The following is an 18033-nucleotide window of genomic DNA, read 5'->3' as shown; positions in this document are numbered from 1 at the left end:
CTGCTTCTCGAAGAGGGCGTCAGCGCTTGAGTTAGTAGTTCGCCATTTTACAATCACGGCCGCCGGTGGTGGGCAAAAACTCATTCCCTGAACGGGAATCGAACCCGGGCCGCGGCGGTGAGAGCGCCGAATCCTAACCACTAGACCACCAGGGAAAGTCTGCTGACGACTTGCCCTCAAGCCTGGCTGTGGCCTTTACCCGATTTTGCAGCAAGACCACTAATACTTGTATTTTACTCCAGGAGAGGAGACGTCACCGACCCTGGCAAACTGACAAACTGTCACAGACTCTGTAGGAATATCCTAACAACACCACAACTTGCCATGAAAACAAAAACAATAAGATCGCCAACCTGCATCTCGAAGGTTTTTAAAGCAGTTTTTTGCAGACGTCTGTGGCCCTGGATCCCAGTTCTTCCACTGAGAAACTGTCACAGGCTCTGTAGTAATATCCTAACAACACCACAACTTAACATTTATTTTATTTTATTTCCTTTATTTTTCCAGGAAGGTCCCATTGAGATTAAAATAAATCCCTTCCTCCAGGGAGTCCTGGCCAAGATGGCCACACTACAAATCACACACAAACACATATAAAACATTCCAGAAAGTCAGGGCACAACATTCATCATAAATCAAGTAAAACAACAGCATGATTCAATCATTGTATGCTGCAGTAAAATTTTTTAATACATTCAAAGGAGGAATTGTTTCAGGAGGGACAGTAGCTTGAAATTCATTCCACAGCCATGGAGCATAGTAGGAGAAAGATGATTTACCATGCTCTGAATGTACCCTAGGTACTACTAATTTAATCCCATTAGATGATCTAGTGCTATAGTTCTTTCTACATAAACATAGAAGACTAGTAATGTCATTTGGAAGTCTACCCATCAATGTCTTTACAATAAATTCTAACATATGGGATTTCCTTCTTTGATATAAAGAGGACCAACCCAAATAGTTGTGCAGCAAACAATGATGAGTACGTGAACAAGAATTTGTTATAAAACGCAGTGCAGCATGATAAACGCCATCCAGCCTTTTCAATAAATATGTAGACGCATGCATGTAAACAACATCACCATAGTCTAAAATAGGTAAAATAGTACTCTGTATTATTCTCTTTCTAGCTATAAAGGAAAAACATTTTTTTTCCCGAAAAAGAAAACCCAGTCTTGGTTTAAGCCTTTTCACCAAGTAATTAATGTGAACATCAAAGGCTAACTTCTCATCGAGCCATATTCCTAAATATTTATAAGTTGGTACTCTTTCTATATGTAAACCCTCAATAGTCAGAATAGGCATAACAGTAGACATAGAACGGCTACGTGTAAAAAGAATATACTTCGTTTTATTTACATTTAAAACTAATTTTAGTTTCAACAAAGTAAGCTGAAAAGTATAAAAAGAATCCTTAAGAATTTCAATAGCCTGAGACACAGAGGATGCAGTGGAGTAAATAATTGTATCGTCAGCATAAAAATGTAGCTTTGCGGATTGTATTCTCTGCCCCAATTCATTAATAAAAATAGAAAAAAGAAATGGTGCCAATAAAGAACCTTGCGGGACACCCTTCCTGACTATTACCATGGATGAGGTGTAATTATCTACAGCAACACATTGAGTTCTATCCGATAAATAATTTTTAAACCAACTCACAGCCGAATTATCGAGGCCAACACTTTTAAGCCTCCGTAACAGTAAAACATGATCCACTAAGTCAAACGCTTTTGTCAAATAAAAAAATAAGGCCGCACAATGTTGTCTATTATCGAGAACAGTAATTAAATCATGTAGTAGCTGTTATCGTACTATGGCCCGCTCTAAATCCTGACTGAAATGCGTTGTAAATATCATGACTAAGTAGATATTCTTTCATTTGATCATTTATAATAGATTCAAAAACTTTTGCTAAAACCGGTAATTTAGAAATCGGACGATAATTATTCAAATCGGAAGGATCGCCTCCTTTTAATAAAGGCATAACCATAGCCGATTTCCAAGATGGTGGAATTACATTAGTGGATAGACTCAAATTAAAAATCGATGCAATAGGTTCGGCAATAATATCTGCTGACAATTTTTAAAAAATTGGTTCAATTTGGTCAGACCCACCTGATTTCTTACAGTCTAAATTTCGGAGTAGTTTACGAACTTGGGACGGCAATACAGGGGCAAAAGAAAATAAATCTGATTCACTATTAGTCAACTCATCAGTTCTCTGTTCATCAAGGACCAAGGAATTGTCTGTTATCAAACCAGCTGAAATAAAATTACTATTAAACGTATTAACAATATCAGCCTTGTCTGTAATCAATCTTTGATTCAATTTTAAAACTTTTGGAAGATTAGTGGATGTATTTGATCCTATAAAAGATTTCGTTAATTTCCAAAATTTAGAAGGACAATTCATGTTATCATTAATCAGGTTTAAATAATACTGACTCTTCGAACTTTATATTAATTTTGTACACTTATTTCGTAATAATCTATATTGAGACCAGTCCTCCTCACCATTTGTTTTCTTTGCTTTAGACCAAGCCACGTTTCTTTGCTTAATAAGATTAGAGACGGATTGATTGAACCAAATATTATTTCTACCTCTCACCCGAAATCTACGTAAAGGAGCATGTTTATCACAAATTTCTAGAAAAATAGATTTGAAATAATCCCAAGCATCAACCACATCAGGTATAATTGAAACCAACTGTAAATCACTATTATATACATCATGCAAAAAAGCCTGTACATTAAAATTTTTAAATTGACGTTTAAGATTTGAATTGAGAATTGAGATCCCCAACATGTGAGGCCTCCATCTTGAAGGTTTTTGTAGCAGGCCCCTCATCTGACCCCTTCCTGATGTTGGGTCCAGGTCTGTTAATAGCATGAGAAAAAGTACATGTCATCACAGGCCTCTGCCAAGTCGAACACCAACACGTGCCGTGTAAGCTCACGGACACCTGATCAGTGGGCCAGTGGCGCAATGGATAACGCGTCTGACTACGGATCAGAAGATTCTAGGTTCGACTCCTGGCTGGCTCGCTCTGCCTCTTATACTATGCTGTCAGCCCTTAGCCGTTTTATTAACCCATAGTTTTTGTTATTATTATTATTGGATTGATTGAGAAATATTAAAAATTGACAGTCCAACAATAGGCTGCTTTGTCAGTAGGATAACGGTTACCATACAATACTATGCGTCTTTTAAAATGCATTGCATGAGTACTGTCACAAGGACATTGCTTTACGACCAGTTTGTACTGTCTATTATACCATCGCAAGAATGGGAGGAAACTGAGCCCCTCATGAGGCAAATGAGAGCTCCCTCTGTTGAGCCTGATGAAATTGAATTCAGTAAACAATCCCTTCGGATCATTCCCATGTTCTTAAAGGGGACGGTCACACACTAGAAGTAAAAGGGTCTGCTCCAGGCATAAGGAAGATCCCATATGGTCTAGCGGTCAGGATTCCTGGTTTTCACCCAGGCGGCCCGGGTTCGACTCCCGGTATGGGAAGATCGGGTTGTCTTTGCATCACTTAATCGAAACAACCAGCATGTATGTCTGTAGCAGTTTTAGCCAGTGGCAGAGATTCAGCAACCTGATATGTTGAGGTTCTGTCCCCAATCAGTGTGCCTTCGATAGCTCAGCTGGAAGAGCGGAGAACTGTAGGTGGCAAGTTGGCAATCCTTAGGTCGCTGGTTCAACTCCGGCTCGAAGGAGTTCTTTTTCACACATAAACTTTTCCTTGGCCCTGCTTCTCGACGAGGGTGTTAGCGCTTGAGTTCGTATTTCGCCATTTTACAATCACGGCCGCCGGTGGTGGGCAAAAACTCATTCCCTGACCGGGAATCGAACCCGGGCCGCGGCGGTGAGAGCGCCGAATCCTAACCACTAGACCACCAGGGAAAGTCTGCTGACGACTTGCCCTCAAGCCTGGCTGTGGCCTTTACCCGATTTTGCAGCAAGACCACTAATACTTGTATTTTACTCCAGGAGAGGAGACGTCACCGACCCTGGCAAACTGACAAACTGTCACAGACTCTGTAGGAATATCCTAACAACACCACAACTTGCCATGAAAACAAAAACAATAAGATCGCCAACCTGCATCTCGAAGGTTTTTAAAGCAGTTTTTTGCAGACGTCTGTGGCCCTGGATCCCAGTTCTTCCACTGAGAAACTGTCACAGGCTCTGTAGTAATATCCTAACAACACCACAACTTAACATGTATTTAATTTTATTTCCTTTATTTTTCCAGGAAGGTCCCATTGAGATTAAAAGAAATCCCTTCCTCCAGGGAGTCCTGGCCAAGATGGCCACACTACAAATCACACACAAACACATATAAAACATTCCAGAAAGTCAGGGCACAACATTCATCATAAATCAAGTAAAACAACAGCATGATTCAATCATTGTATGCTGCAGTAAAAATTTTTAATACATTCAAAGGAGGAATTGTTTCAGGAGGGACAGTAGCTTGAAATTCATTCCACAGCCATGGAGCATAGTAGGAGAAAGATGATTTACCATGCTCTGAATGTACCCTAGGTACTACTAATTTAATCCCATTAGATGATCTAGTGCTATAGTTCTTTCTACATAAACATAGAAGACTAGTAATGTAATTTGGAAGTCTACCCATCAATGTCTTTATAATAAATTCTAACATATGGGATTTCCTTCTTTGATATAAAGAGGACCAACCCAAATAGTTGTGCAGCAAACAATGATGAGTACGTGAACAAGAATTTGTTATAAAACGCAGTGCAGCATGATAAACGCCATCCAGCCTTTTCAATAAATATGTAGACGCATGCATGTAAACAACATCACCATAGTCTAAAATAGGTAAAATAGTACTCTGTATTATTCTCTTTCTAGCTATAAAGGAAAAACATTTTTTTTCCCGAAAAAGAAAACCCAGTCTTGGTTTAAGCCTTTTCACCAAGTAATTAATGTGAACATCAAAGGCTAACTTCTCATCGAGCCATATTCCTACATATTTATAAGTTGGTACTCTTTCTATATGTAAACCCTCAATAGTCAGAATAGGCATAACAGTAGACATAGAACGGCTACGTGTAAAAAGAATATACTTCGTTTTATTTACATTTAAAACTAATTTTAGTTTCAACAAAGTAAGCTGAAAAGTATAAAAAGAATCCTTAAGAATTTCAATAGCCTGAGACACAGAGGATGCAGTGGAGTAAATAATTGTATCGTCAGCATAAAAATGTAGCTTTGCGGATTGTATTCTCTGCCCCAATTCATTAATAAAAATAGAAAAAAGAAATGGTGCCAATAAAGAACCTTGCGGGACACCCTTCCTGACTATTACCATGGATGAGGTGTAATTATCTACAGCAACACATTGAGTTCTATCCGATAAATAATTTTTAAACCAACTCACAGCCGAATTATCGAGGCCAACACTTTTAAGCCTCCGTAACAGTAAAACATGATCCACTAAGTCAAACGCTTTTGTCAAATAAAAAAATAAGGCCGCACAATGTTGTCTATTATCGAGAGCAGTAATTAAATCATGTAGTAGCTGTTATCGTACTATGGCCCGCTCTAAATCCTGACTGAAATGCGTTGTACATATCATGACTAAGTAGATATTCTTTCATTTGATCATTTATAATAGATTCAAAAACTTTTGCTAAAACCGGTAATTTAGAAATCGGACGATAATTATTCAAATCGGAAGGATCGCCTCCTATTAATAAAGGCATAACCATAGCCGATTTCCAAGATGGCGGAATTACATTAGTGGATAGACTCAAATTAAAAATCGATGCAATAGGTTCGGCAATAATATCTGCTGACAATTTTTAAAAAATTGGTTCAATTTGGTCAGACCCACCTGATTTCTTACAGTCTAAATTTCGGAGTAGTTTACGAACTTGGGACGGCAATACAGGGGCAAAAGAAAATAAATCTGATTCACTATTAGTCAACTCATCAGTTCTCTGTTCATCAAGGACCAAGGAATTGTCTGTTATCAAACCAGCTGAAATAAAATTACTATTAAACGTATTAACAATATCAGCCTTGTCTGTAATCAATCTTTGATTCAATTTTAAAACTTTTGGAAGATTAGTGGATGTATTTGATCCTATAAAAGATTTCGTTAATTTCCAAAATTTAGAAGGACAATTCATGTTATCATTAATCAGGTTTAAATAATACTGACTCTTCGAACTTTATATTAATTTTGTACACTTATTTCGTAATAATCTATATTGAGACCAGTCCTCCTCACCATTTGTTTTCTTTGCTTTAGACCAAGCCACGTTTCTTTGCTTAATAAGATTAGAGACGGATTGATTGAACCAAATATTATTTCTACCTCTCACCCGAAATCTACGTAAAGGAGCATGTTTATCACAAATTTCTAGAAAGATAGATTTGAAATAATCCCAAGCATCAACCACATCAGGTATAATTGAAACCAACTGTAAATCACTATTATATAGATCATGCAAAAAAGCCTGTACATTAAAATTTTTAAATTGACGTTTAAGATTTGAATTGAGAATTGAGATCCCCAACATGTGAGGCCTCCATCTTGAAGGTTTTTGTAGCAGGCCCCTCATCTGACCCCTTCCTGATGTTGGGTCCAGGTCTGTTAATAGCATGAGAAAAAGTAGATGTCATCACAGGCCTCTGCCCAGTCGAAAACCAACAGATGGCGTGTAAGCTCACGGACACCTGATCAGGGGGCCAGTGGTGCAATGGATAAAGCGTCTGACTACGGATCAGAAGATTCTAGGTTCGACTCCTGGCTGGCTCGCTCTGCCTCGTTTACTATGCTGTCAGCCCTTAGCCGTTTTATTAACCCATAGTTTTTGTTATTATTATTATTGGATTGATTGAGAAATATTAAAAATTGACAGTCCAACAATAGGCTGCTTTGTCAGTAGGATAACGGTTACCATACAATACTATGCGTCTTTTAAAATGCATTGCATGAGTACTGTCACAAGGACATTGCTTTACGACCAGTTTGTACTGTCTATTATACCATCGCAAGAATGGGAGGAAACTGAGCCCCTCATGAGGCAAATGAGAGCTCCCTCTGTTGAGCCTGATGAAATTGAATTCAGTAAACAATCCCTTCGGATCATTCCCATGTTCTTAAAGGGGACGGTCACACACTAGAAGTAAAAGGGTCTGCTCCAGGCATAAGGAAGATCCCATATGGTCTAGCGGTCAGGATTCCTGGTTTTCACCCAGGCGGCCCGGGTTCGACTCCCGGTATGGGAAGATCGGGTTGTCTTTGCATCACTTAATCGAAACAACCAGCATGTATGTCTGTAGCAGTTTTAGCCAGTGGCGGAGATTCAGCAACCTGATATGTTGAGGTTCTGTCCCCAATCAGTGTGCCTTCGATAGCTCAGCTGGAAGAGCGGAGGACTGTAGGTGGCAAGTTGGCAATCCTTAGGTCGCTGGTTCAACTCCGGCTCGAAGGAGTTCTTTTTCACACATAAACTTTTCCTTGGCCCTGCTTCTCGACGAGGGTGTTAGCGCTTGAGTTCGTATTTCGCCATTTTACAATCACGGCCGCCGGTGGTGGGCAAAAACTCATTCCCTGACCGGGAATCGAACCCGGGCCGCGGCGGTGAGAGCGCCGAATCCTAACCACTAGACCACCAGGGAAAGTCTGCTGACGACTTGCCCACAAGCCTGGCTGTGGCCTTTACCCGATTTTGCAGCAAGACCACTAATACTTGTATTTTACTCCAGGAGAGGAGACGTCACCGACCCTGGCAAACTGACAAACTGTCACAGACTCTGTAGGAATATCCTAACAACACCACAACTTGCCATGAAAACAAAAACAATAAGATCGCCAACCTGCATCTCGAAGGTTTTTAAAGCAGTTTTTTGCAGACGTCTGTGGCCCTGGATCCCAGTTCTTCCACTGAGAAACTGTCACAGGCTCTGTAGTAATATCCTAACAACACCACAACTTAACATGTATTTTATTTTATTTCCTTTATTTTTCCAGGAAGGTCCCATTGAGATTAAAAGAAATCCCTTCCTCCAGGGAGTCCTGGCCAAGATGGCCACACTACAAATCACACACAAACACATATAAAACATTCCAGAAAGTCAGGGCACAACATTCATCATAAATCAAGTAAAACAACAGCATGATTCAATCATTGTATGCTGCAGTAAAAATTTTTAATACATTCAAAGGAGGAATTGTTTCAGGAGGGACAGTAGCTTCAAATTCATTCCACAGCCATGGAGCATAGTAGGAGAAAGATGATTTACCATGCTCTGAATGTACCCTAGGTACTACTAATTTAATCCCATTAGATGATCTAGTGCTATAGTTCTTTCTACATAAACATAGAAGACTAGTAAGGTAATTTGGAAGTCTACCCATCAATGTCTTTACAATAAATTCTAACATATGGGATTTCCTTCTTTGATATAAAGAGGACCAACCCAAATAGTTGTGCAGCAAACAATGATGAGTACGTGAACAAGAATTTGTTATAAAACGCAGTGCAGCATGATAAACGCCATCCAGCCTTTTCAATAAATATGTAGACGCATGCATGTAAACAACATCACCATAGTCTAAAATAGGTAAAATAGTACTCTGTATTATTCTCTTTCTAGCTATAAAGGAAAAACATTTTTTTTCCCGAAAAAGAAAACCCAGTCTTGGTTTAAGCCTTTTCACCAAGTAATTAATGTGAACATCAAAGGCTAACTTCTCATCGAGCCATATTCCTACATATTTATAAGTTGGTACTCTTTCTATATGTAAACCCTCAATAGTCAGAATAGGCATAACAGTAGACATAGAACGGCTACGTGTAAAAAGAATATACTTCGTTTTATTTACATTTAAAACTAATTTTAGTTTCAACAAAGTAAGCTGAAAAGTATAAAAAGAATCCTTAAGAATTTCAATAGCCTGAGACACAGAGGATGCAGTGGAGTAAATAATTGTATCGTCAGCATAAAAATGTAGCTTTGCGGATTGTATTCTCTGCCCCAATTCATTAATAAAAATAGAAAAAAGAAATGGTGCCAATAAAGAACCTTGCGGGACACCCTTCCTGACTATTACCATGGATGAGGTGTAATTATCTACAGCAACACATTGAGTTCTATCCGATAAATAATTTTTAAACCAACTCACAGCCGAATTATCGAGGCCAACACTTTTAAGCCTCCGTAACAGTAAAACATGATCCACTAAGTCAAACGCTTTTGTCAAATAAAAAAATAAGGCAGCACAATGTTGTCTATTATCGAGAGCAGTAATTAAATCATGTAGTAGCTGTTATCGTACTATGGCCCGCTCTAAATCCTGACTGAAATGCGTTGTAAATATCATGACTAAGTAGATATTCTTTCATTTGATCATTTATAATAGATTCAAAAACTTTTGCTAAAACCGGTAATTTAGAAATCGGACGATAATTATTCAAATCGGAAGGATCGCCTCCTTTTAATAAAGGCATAACCATAGCCGATTTCCAAGATGGTGGAATTACATTAGTGGATAGACTCAAATTAAAAATCGATGCAATAGGTTCGGCAATAATATCTGCTGACAATTTTTAAAAAATTGGTTCAATTTGGTCAGACCCACCTGATTTCTTACAGTCTAAATTTCGGAGTAGTTTACGAACTTGGGACGGCAATACAGGGGCAAAAGAAAATAAATCTGATTCACTATTAGTCAACTCATCAGTTCTCTGTTCATCAAGGACCAAGGAATTGTCTGTTATCAAACCAGCTGAAATAAAATTACTATTAAACGTATTAATTCATCATAAATCAAGTAAAACAACAGCATGATTCAATCATTGTATGCTGCAGTAAAAATTTTTAATACATTCAAAGGAGGAATTGTTTCAGGAGGGACAGTAGCTTGAAATTCATTCCACAGCCATGGAGCATAGTAGGAGAAAGATGATTTACCATGCTCTGAATGTACCCTAGGTACTACTAATTTAATCCCATTAGATGATCTAGTGCTATAGTTCTTTCTACATAAACATAGAAGACTAGTAATGTAATTTGGAAGTCTACCCATCAATGTCTTTACAATAAATTCTAACATATGGGATTTCCTTCTTTGATATAAAGAGGACCAACCCAAATAGTTGTGCAGCAAACAATGATGAGTACGTGAACAAGAATTTGTTATAAAACGCAGTGCAGCATGATAAACGCCATCCAGCCTTTTCAATAAATATGTAGACGCATGCATGTAAACAACATCACCATAGTCTAAAATAGGTAAAATAGTACTCTGTATTATTCTCTTTCTAGCTATAAAGGAAAAACATTTTTTTTCCCGAAAAAGAAAACCCAGTCTTGGTTTAAGCCTTTTCACCAAGTAATTAATGTGAACATCAAAGGCTAACTTCTCATCGAGCCATATTCCTACATATTTATAAGTTGGTACTCTTTCTATATGTAAACCCTCAATAGTCAGAATAGGCATAACAGTAGACATAGAACGGCTACGTGTAAAAAGAATATACTGGCTAAAAACTAAAATAAAAATGTAGCTTTGCGGATTGTATTCTCTGCCCCAATTCATTAATAAAAATAGAAAAAAGAAATGGTGCCAATAAAGAACCTTGCGGGACACCCTTCCTGACTATTACCATGGATGAGGTGTAATTATCTACAGCAACACATTGAGTTCTATCCGATAAATAATTTTTAAACCAACTCACAGCCGAATTATCGAGGCCAACACTTTTAAGCCTCCGTAACAGTAAAACATGATCCACTAAGTCAAACGCTTTTGTCAAATAAAAAAATAAGGCAGCACAATGTTGTCTATTATCGAGAGCAGTAATTAAATCATGTAGTAGCTGTTATCGTACTATGGCCCGCTCTAAATCCTGACTGAAATGCGTTGTAAATATCATGACTAAGTAGATATTCTTTCATTTGATCATTTATAATAGATTCAAAAACTTTTGCTAAAACCGGTAATTTAGAAATCGGACGATAATTATTCAAATCGGAAGGATCGCCTCCTTTTAATAAAGGCATAACCATAGCCGATTTCCAAGATGGTGGAATTACATTAGTGGATAGACTCAAATTAAAAATCGATGCAATAGGTTCGGCAATAATATCTGCTGACAATTTTTAAAAAATTGGTTCAATTTGGTCAGACCCACCTGATTTCTTACAGTCTAAATTTCGGAGTAGTTTACGAACTTGGGACGGCAATACAGGGGCAAAAGAAAATAAATCTGATTCACTATTAGTCAACTCATCAGTTCTCTGTTCATCAAGGACCAAGGAATTGTCTGTTATCAAACCAGCTGAAATAAAATTACTATTAAACGTATTAACAATATCAGCCTTGTCTGTAATCAATCTTTGATTCAATTTTAAAACTTTTGGAAGATTAGTGGATGTATTTGATCCTATAAAAGATTTCGTTAATTTCCAAAATTTAGAAGGACAATTCATGTTATCATTAATCAGGTTTAAATAATACTGACTCTTCGAACTTTATATTAATTTTGTACACTTATTTCGTAATAATCTATATTGAGACCAGTCCTCCTCACCATTTGTTTTCTTTGCTTTAGACCAAGCCACGTTTCTTTGCTTAATAAGATTAGAGACGGATTGATTGAACCAAATATTATTTCTACCTCTCACCCGAAATCTACGTAAAGGAGCATGTTTATCACAAATTTCTAGAAAGATAGATTTGAAATAATCCCAAGCATCAACCACATCAGGTATAATTGAAACCAACTGTAAATCACTATTATATAGATCATGCAAAAAAGCCTGTACATTAAAATTTTTAAATTGACGTTTAAGATTTGAATTGAGAATTGAGATCCCCAACATGTGAGGCCTCCATCTTGAAGGTTTTTGTAGCAGGCCCCTCATCTGACCCCTTCCTGATGTTGGGTCCAGGTCTGTTAATAGCATGAGAAAAAGTAGATGTCATCACAGGCCTCTGCCCAGTCGAAAACCAACAGGTGGCATGTAAGCTCACGGACACCTGATCAGGGGGCCAGTGGTGCAATGGATAAAGCGTCTGACTACGGATCAGAAGATTCTAGGTTCGACTCCTGGCTGGCTCGCTCTGCCTCGTTTACCATGCTGTCAGCCCTTAGCCGTTTTATTAACCCATAGTTTTTGTTATTATTATTATTGGATTGATTGAGAAATATTAAAAATTGACAGTCCAACAATAGGCTGCTTTGTCAGTAGGATAACGGTTACCATACAATACTATGCGTCTTTTAAAATGCATTGCATGAGTACTGTCACAAGGACATTGCTTTACGACCAGTTTGTACTGTCTATTATACCATCGCAAGAATGGGAGGAAACTGAGCCCCTCATGAGGCAAATGAGAGCTCCCTCTGTTGAGCCTGAGGAAATTGAATTCAGTAAACAATCCCTTCGGATCATTCCCATGTTCTTAAAGGGGACGGTCACACACTAGAAGTAAAAGGGTCTGCTCCAGGCATAAGGAAGATCCCATATGGTCTAGCGGTCAGGATTCCTGGTTTTCACCCAGGCGGCCCGGGTTCGACTCCCGGTATGGGAAGATCGGGTTGTCTTTGCACCACTTAATCGAAACAACCAGCATGTATGTCTGTAGCAGTTTTAGCCAGTGGCGGAGATTCAGCAACCTGATATGTTGAGGTTCTGTCCCCAAGCAGTGTGCCTTCGATAGCTCAGCTGGAAGAGCGGAGGACTGTAGGTGGCAAGTTGGCAATCCTTAGGTCGCTGGTTCAACTCCGGCTCGAAGGAGTTCTTTTTCACACATAAACTTTTCCTTGGCCCTGCTTCTCGACGAGGGTGTTAGCGCTTGAGTTCGTATTTCGCCATTTTACAATCACGGCCGCCGGTGGTGGGCAAAAACTCATTCCCTGACCGGGAATCGAACCCGGGCCGCGGCGGTGAGAGCGCCGAATCCTAACCACTAGACCACCAGGGAAAGTCTGCTGACAACTTGCCCTCAAGCCTGGCTGTGGCCTTTACCCGATTTTGCAGCAAGACCACTAATACTTGTATTTTACTCCAGGAGAGGAGACGTCACCGACCCTGGCAAACTGACAAACTGTCACAGACTCTGTAGGAATATCCTAACAACACCACAACTTGCCATGAAAACAAAAACAATAAGATCGCCAACCTGCATCTCGAAGGTTTTTAAAGCAGTTTTTTGCAGACGTCTGTGGCCCTGGATCCCAGTTCTTCCACTGAGAAACTGTCACAGGCTCTGTAGTAATATCCTAACAACACCACAACTTAACATGTATTTTATTTTATTTCCTTTATTTTTCCAGGAAGGTCCCATTGAGATTAAAATAAATCTCTTCCTCCAGGGAGTCCTGGCCAAGATGGCCACACTACAAATCACACACAAACACATATAAAACATTCCAGAAAGTCAGGGCACAACATTCATCATAAATCAAGTAAAACAACAGCATGATTCAATCATTGTATGCTGCAGTAAAAATTTTTAATACATTCAAAGGAGGAATTGTTTCAGGAGGGACAGTAGCTTGAAATTCATTCCACAGCCATGGAGCATAGTAGGAGAAAGATGATTTACCATGCTCTGAATGTACCCTAGGTACTACTAATTTAATCCCATTAGATGATCTAGTGCTATAGTTCTTTCTACATAAACATAGAAGACTAGTAATGTAATTTGGAAGTCTACCCATCAATGTCTTTACAATAAATTCTAACATATGGGATTTCCTTCTTTGATATAAAGAGGACCAACCCAAATAGTTGTGCAGCAAACAATGATGAGTACGTGAACAAGAATTTGTTATAAAACGCAGTGCAGCATGATAAACGCCATCCAGCCTTTTCAATAAATATGTAGACGCATGCATGTAAACAACATCACCATAGTCTAAAATAGGTAAAATAGTACTCTGTATTATTCTCTTTCTAGCTATAAAGGAAAAACATTTTTTTTCCCGAAAAAGAAAACCCAGTCTTGGTTTAAGCCTTTTCACCAAGTAATTAATGTGAACATCAAAGGCTAACTTCTCATCGAGCCATATTCCTACATATTTATAAGTTGGTACTCTTTCTATATGTAAACCCTCAATAGTCAGAATAGGCATAACAGTAGACATAGAACGGCTACGTGTAAAAAGAATATACTTCGTTTTATTTACATTTAAAACTAATTTTAGTTTCAACAAAGTAAGCTGAAAAGTATAAAAAGAATCCTTAAGAATTTCAATAGCCTGAGACACAGAGGATGCAGTGGAGTAAATAATTGTATCGTCAGCATAAAAATGTAGCTTTGCGGATTGTATTCTCTGCCCCAATTCATTAATAAAAATAGAAAAAAGAAATGGTGCCAATAAAGAACCTTGCGGGACACCCTTCCTGACTATTACCATGGATGAGGTGTAATTATCTACAGCAACACATTGAGTTCTATCCGATAAATAATTTTTAAACCAACTCACAGCCGAATTATCGAGGCCAACACTTTTAAGCCTCCGTAACAGTAAAACATGATCCACTAAGTCAAACGCTTTTGTCAAATAAAAAAATAAGGCAGCACAATGTTGTCTATTATCGAGAGCAGTAATTAAATCATGTAGTAGCTGTTATCGTACTATGGCCCGCTCTAAATCCTGACTGAAATGCGTTGTAAATATCATGACTAAGTAGATATTCTTTCATTTGATCATTTATAATAGATTCAAAAACTTTTGCTAAAACCGGTAATTTAGAAATCGGACGATAATTATTCAAATCGGAAGGATCGCCTCCTTTTAATAAAGGCATAACCATAGCCGATTTCCAAGATGGTGGAATTACATTAGTGGATAGACTCAAATTAAAAATCGATGCAATAGGTTCGGCAATAATATCTGCTGACAATTTTTAAAAAATTGGTTCAATTTGGTCAGACCCACCTGATTTCTTACAGTCTAAATTTCGGAGTAGTTTACGAACTTGGGACGGCAATACAGGGGCAAAAGAAAATAAATCTGATTCACTATTAGTCAACTCATCAGTTCTCTGTTCATCAAGGACCAAGGAATTGTCTGTTATCAAACCAGCTGAAATAAAATTACTATTAAACGTATTAACAATATCAGCCTTGTCTGTAATCAATCTTTGATTCAATTTTAAAACTTTTGGAAGATTAGTGGATGTATTTGATCCTATAAAAGATTTCGTTAATTTCCAAAATTTAGAAGGACAATTCATGTTATCATTAATCAGGTTTAAATAATACTGACTCTTCGAACTTTATATTAATTTTGTACACTTATTTCGTAATAATCTATATTGAGACCAGTCCTCCTCACCATTTGTTTTCTTTGCTTTAGACCAAGCCACGTTTCTTTGCTTAATAAGATTAGAGACGGATTGATTGAACCAAATATTATTTCTACCTCTCACCCGAAATCTACGTAAAGGAGCATGTTTATCACAAATTTCTAGAAAGATAGATTTGAAATAATCCCAAGCATCAACCACATCAGGTATAATTGAAACCAACTGTAAATCACTATTATATAGATCATGCAAAAAAGCCTGTACATTAAAATTTTTAAATTGACGTTTAAGATTTGAATTGAGAATTGAGATCCCCAACATGTGAGGCCTCCATCTTGAAGGTTTTTGTAGCAGGCCCCTCATCTGACCCCTTCCTGATGTTGGGTCCAGGTCTGTTAATAGCATGAGAAAAAGTAGATGTCATCACAGGCCTCTGCCCAGTCGAAAACCAACAGGTGGCATGTAAGCTCACGGACACCTGATCAGGGGGCCAGTGGTGCAATGGATAAAGCGTCTGACTACGGATCAGAAGATTCTAGGTTCGACTCCTGGCTGGCTCGCTCTGCCTCGTTTACCATGCTGTCAGCCCTTAGCCGTTTTATTAACCCATAGTTTTTGTTATTATTATTATTGGATTGATTGAGAAATATTAAAAATTGACAGTCCAACAATAGGCTGCTTTGTCAGTAGGATAACGGTTACCATACAATACTATGCGTCTTTTAAAATGCATTGCATGAGTACTGTCACAAGGACATTGCTTTACGACCAGTTTGTACTGTCTATTATACCATCGCAAGAATGGGAGGAAACTGAGCCCCTCATGAGGCAAATGAGAGCTCCCTCTGTTGAGCCTGAGGAAATTGAATTCAGTAAACAATCCCTTCGGATCATTCCCATGTTCTTAAAGGGGACGGTCACACACTAGAAGTAAAAGGGTCTGCTCCAGGCATAAGGAAGATCCCATATGGTCTAGCGGTCAGGATTCCTGGTTTTCACCCAGGCGGCCCGGGTTCGACTCCCGGTATGGGAAGATCGGGTTGTCTTTGCACCACTTAATCGAAACAACCAGCATGTATGTCTGTAGCAGTTTTAGCCAGTGGCGGAGATTCAGCAACCTGATATGTTGAGGTTCTGTCCCCAAGCAGTGTGCCTTCGATAGCTCAGCTGGAAGAGCGGAGGACTGTAGGTGGCAAGTTGGCAATCCTTAGGTCGCTGGTTCAACTCCGGCTCGAAGGAGTTCTTTTTCACACATAAACTTTTCCTTGGCCCTGCTTCTCGACGAGGGTGTTAGCGCTTGAGTTCGTATTTCGCCATTTTACAATCACGGCCGCCGGTGGTGGGCAAAAACTCATTCCCTGACCGGGAATCGAACCCGGGCCGCGGCGGTGAGAGCGCCGAATCTTAACCACTAGACCACCAGGGAAAGTCTGCTGACAACTTGCCCTCAAGCCTGGCTGTGGCCTTTACCCGATTTTGCAGCAAGACCACTAATACTTGTATTTTACTCCAGGAGAGGAGACGTCACCGACCCTGGCAAACTGACAAACTGTCACAGACTCTGTAGGAATATCCTAACAACACCACAACTTGCCATGAAAACAAAAACAATAAGATCGCCAACCTGCATCTCGAAGGTTTTTAAAGCAGTTTTTTGCAGACGTCTGTGGCCCTGGATCCCAGTTCTTCCACTGAGAAACTGTCACAGGCTCTGTAGTAATATCCTAACAACACCACAACTTAACATGTATTTTATTTTATTTCCTTTATTTTTCCAGGAAGGTCCCATTGAGATTAAAATAAATCTCTTCCTCCAGGGAGTCCTGGCCAAGATGGCCACACTACAAATCACACACAAACACATATAAAACATTCCAGAAAGTCAGGGCACAACATTCATCATAAATCAAGTAAAACAACAGCATGATTCAATCATTGTATGCTGCAGTAAAAATTTTTAATACATTCAAAGGAGGAATTGTTTCAGGAGGGACAGTAGCTTGAAATTCATTCCACAGCCATGGAGCATAGTAGGAGAAAGATGATTTACCATGCTCTGAATGTACCCTAGGTACTACTAATTTAATCCCATTAGATGATCTAGTGCTATAGTTCTTTCTACATAAACATAGAAGACTAGTAATGTAATTTGGAAGTCTACCCATCAATGTCTTTACAATAAATTCTAACATATGGGATTTCCTTCTTTGATATAAAGAGGACCAACCCAAATAGTTGTGCAGCAAACAATGATGAGTACGTGAACAAGAATTTGTTATAAAACGCAGTGCAGCATGATAAACGCCATCCAGCCTTTTCAATAAATATGTAGACGCATGCATGTAAACAACATCACCATAGTCTAAAATAGGTAAAATAGTACTCTGTATTATTCTCTTTCTAGCTATAAAGGAAAAACATTTTTTTTCCCGAAAAAGAAAACCCAGTCTTGGTTTAAGCCTTTTCACCAAGTAATTAATGTGAACATCAAAGGCTAACTTCTCATCGAGCCATATTCCTACATATTTATAAGTTGGTACTCTTTCTATATGTAAACCCTCAATAGTCAGAATAGGCATAACAGTAGACATAGAACGGCTACGTGTAAAAAGAATATACTTCGTTTTATTTACATTTAAAACTAATTTTAGTTTCAACAAAGTAAGCTGAAAAGTATAAAAAGAATCCTTAAGAATTTCAATAGCCTGAGACA

At 38.5% G+C, this 18033-nt stretch overlaps 14 non-coding genes across 14 annotated transcripts; 9 read left to right on the top strand and 5 right to left on the bottom strand.

Moving 5' to 3' along the window:
• Positions 1-83: 83 nt before the first annotated feature.
• On the bottom strand, positions 84-155 carry trnae-cuc (transfer RNA glutamic acid (anticodon CUC)). Its single transcript has one exon. It is a non-coding gene; the product is annotated as a tRNA-Glu (tRNA).
• Positions 156-2975: 2820 nt separating this feature from the next.
• On the top strand, positions 2976-3048 carry trnar-acg (transfer RNA arginine (anticodon ACG)). The gene has a single exon. It is a non-coding gene; the product is annotated as a tRNA-Arg (tRNA).
• Positions 3049-3449: 401 nt separating this feature from the next.
• On the top strand, positions 3450-3521 carry trnae-uuc (transfer RNA glutamic acid (anticodon UUC)). Its single transcript has one exon. It is a non-coding gene; the product is annotated as a tRNA-Glu (tRNA).
• Positions 3522-3640: 119 nt separating this feature from the next.
• On the top strand, positions 3641-3727 carry trnay-gua (transfer RNA tyrosine (anticodon GUA)). The gene is given in 2 exon segments: positions 3641-3677; positions 3692-3727. It is a non-coding gene; the product is annotated as a tRNA-Tyr (tRNA).
• Positions 3728-3842: 115 nt separating this feature from the next.
• trnae-cuc (transfer RNA glutamic acid (anticodon CUC)) lies at positions 3843-3914 on the bottom strand. The gene has a single exon. It is a non-coding gene; the product is annotated as a tRNA-Glu (tRNA).
• A 3294-nt stretch (positions 3915-7208) lies between these two features.
• On the top strand, positions 7209-7280 carry trnae-uuc (transfer RNA glutamic acid (anticodon UUC)). Its single transcript has one exon. It is a non-coding gene; the product is annotated as a tRNA-Glu (tRNA).
• A 119-nt stretch (positions 7281-7399) lies between these two features.
• trnay-gua (transfer RNA tyrosine (anticodon GUA)) lies at positions 7400-7486 on the top strand. The gene is given in 2 exon segments: positions 7400-7436; positions 7451-7486. It is a non-coding gene; the product is annotated as a tRNA-Tyr (tRNA).
• A 115-nt stretch (positions 7487-7601) lies between these two features.
• Positions 7602-7673, bottom strand: trnae-cuc (transfer RNA glutamic acid (anticodon CUC)). The gene has a single exon. It is a non-coding gene; the product is annotated as a tRNA-Glu (tRNA).
• Positions 7674-12522: 4849 nt separating this feature from the next.
• On the top strand, positions 12523-12594 carry trnae-uuc (transfer RNA glutamic acid (anticodon UUC)). Its single transcript has one exon. It is a non-coding gene; the product is annotated as a tRNA-Glu (tRNA).
• A 119-nt stretch (positions 12595-12713) lies between these two features.
• trnay-gua (transfer RNA tyrosine (anticodon GUA)) lies at positions 12714-12800 on the top strand. Its single transcript is given in 2 exon segments — positions 12714-12750; positions 12765-12800. It is a non-coding gene; the product is annotated as a tRNA-Tyr (tRNA).
• Positions 12801-12915: 115 nt separating this feature from the next.
• trnae-cuc (transfer RNA glutamic acid (anticodon CUC)) lies at positions 12916-12987 on the bottom strand. The gene has a single exon. It is a non-coding gene; the product is annotated as a tRNA-Glu (tRNA).
• A 3294-nt stretch (positions 12988-16281) lies between these two features.
• Positions 16282-16353, top strand: trnae-uuc (transfer RNA glutamic acid (anticodon UUC)). Its single transcript has one exon. It is a non-coding gene; the product is annotated as a tRNA-Glu (tRNA).
• A 119-nt stretch (positions 16354-16472) lies between these two features.
• Positions 16473-16559, top strand: trnay-gua (transfer RNA tyrosine (anticodon GUA)). Its single transcript is given in 2 exon segments — positions 16473-16509; positions 16524-16559. It is a non-coding gene; the product is annotated as a tRNA-Tyr (tRNA).
• Positions 16560-16674: 115 nt separating this feature from the next.
• trnae-cuc (transfer RNA glutamic acid (anticodon CUC)) lies at positions 16675-16746 on the bottom strand. The gene has a single exon. It is a non-coding gene; the product is annotated as a tRNA-Glu (tRNA).
• Positions 16747-18033: the final 1287 nt, after the last annotated feature.

Source organism: Siphateles boraxobius, unplaced genomic scaffold (assembly GCF_051911475.1).
Source record: "Siphateles boraxobius isolate OS27281-9 unplaced genomic scaffold, OSU_SipBor_1 77, whole genome shotgun sequence".
Lineage (NCBI taxonomy): Eukaryota > Metazoa > Chordata > Actinopteri > Cypriniformes > Leuciscidae > Siphateles > Siphateles boraxobius.
The sequence above is the reverse complement of the archived record's forward strand: the minus strand, read 5'-3'. Positions and strand labels throughout refer to the sequence as shown.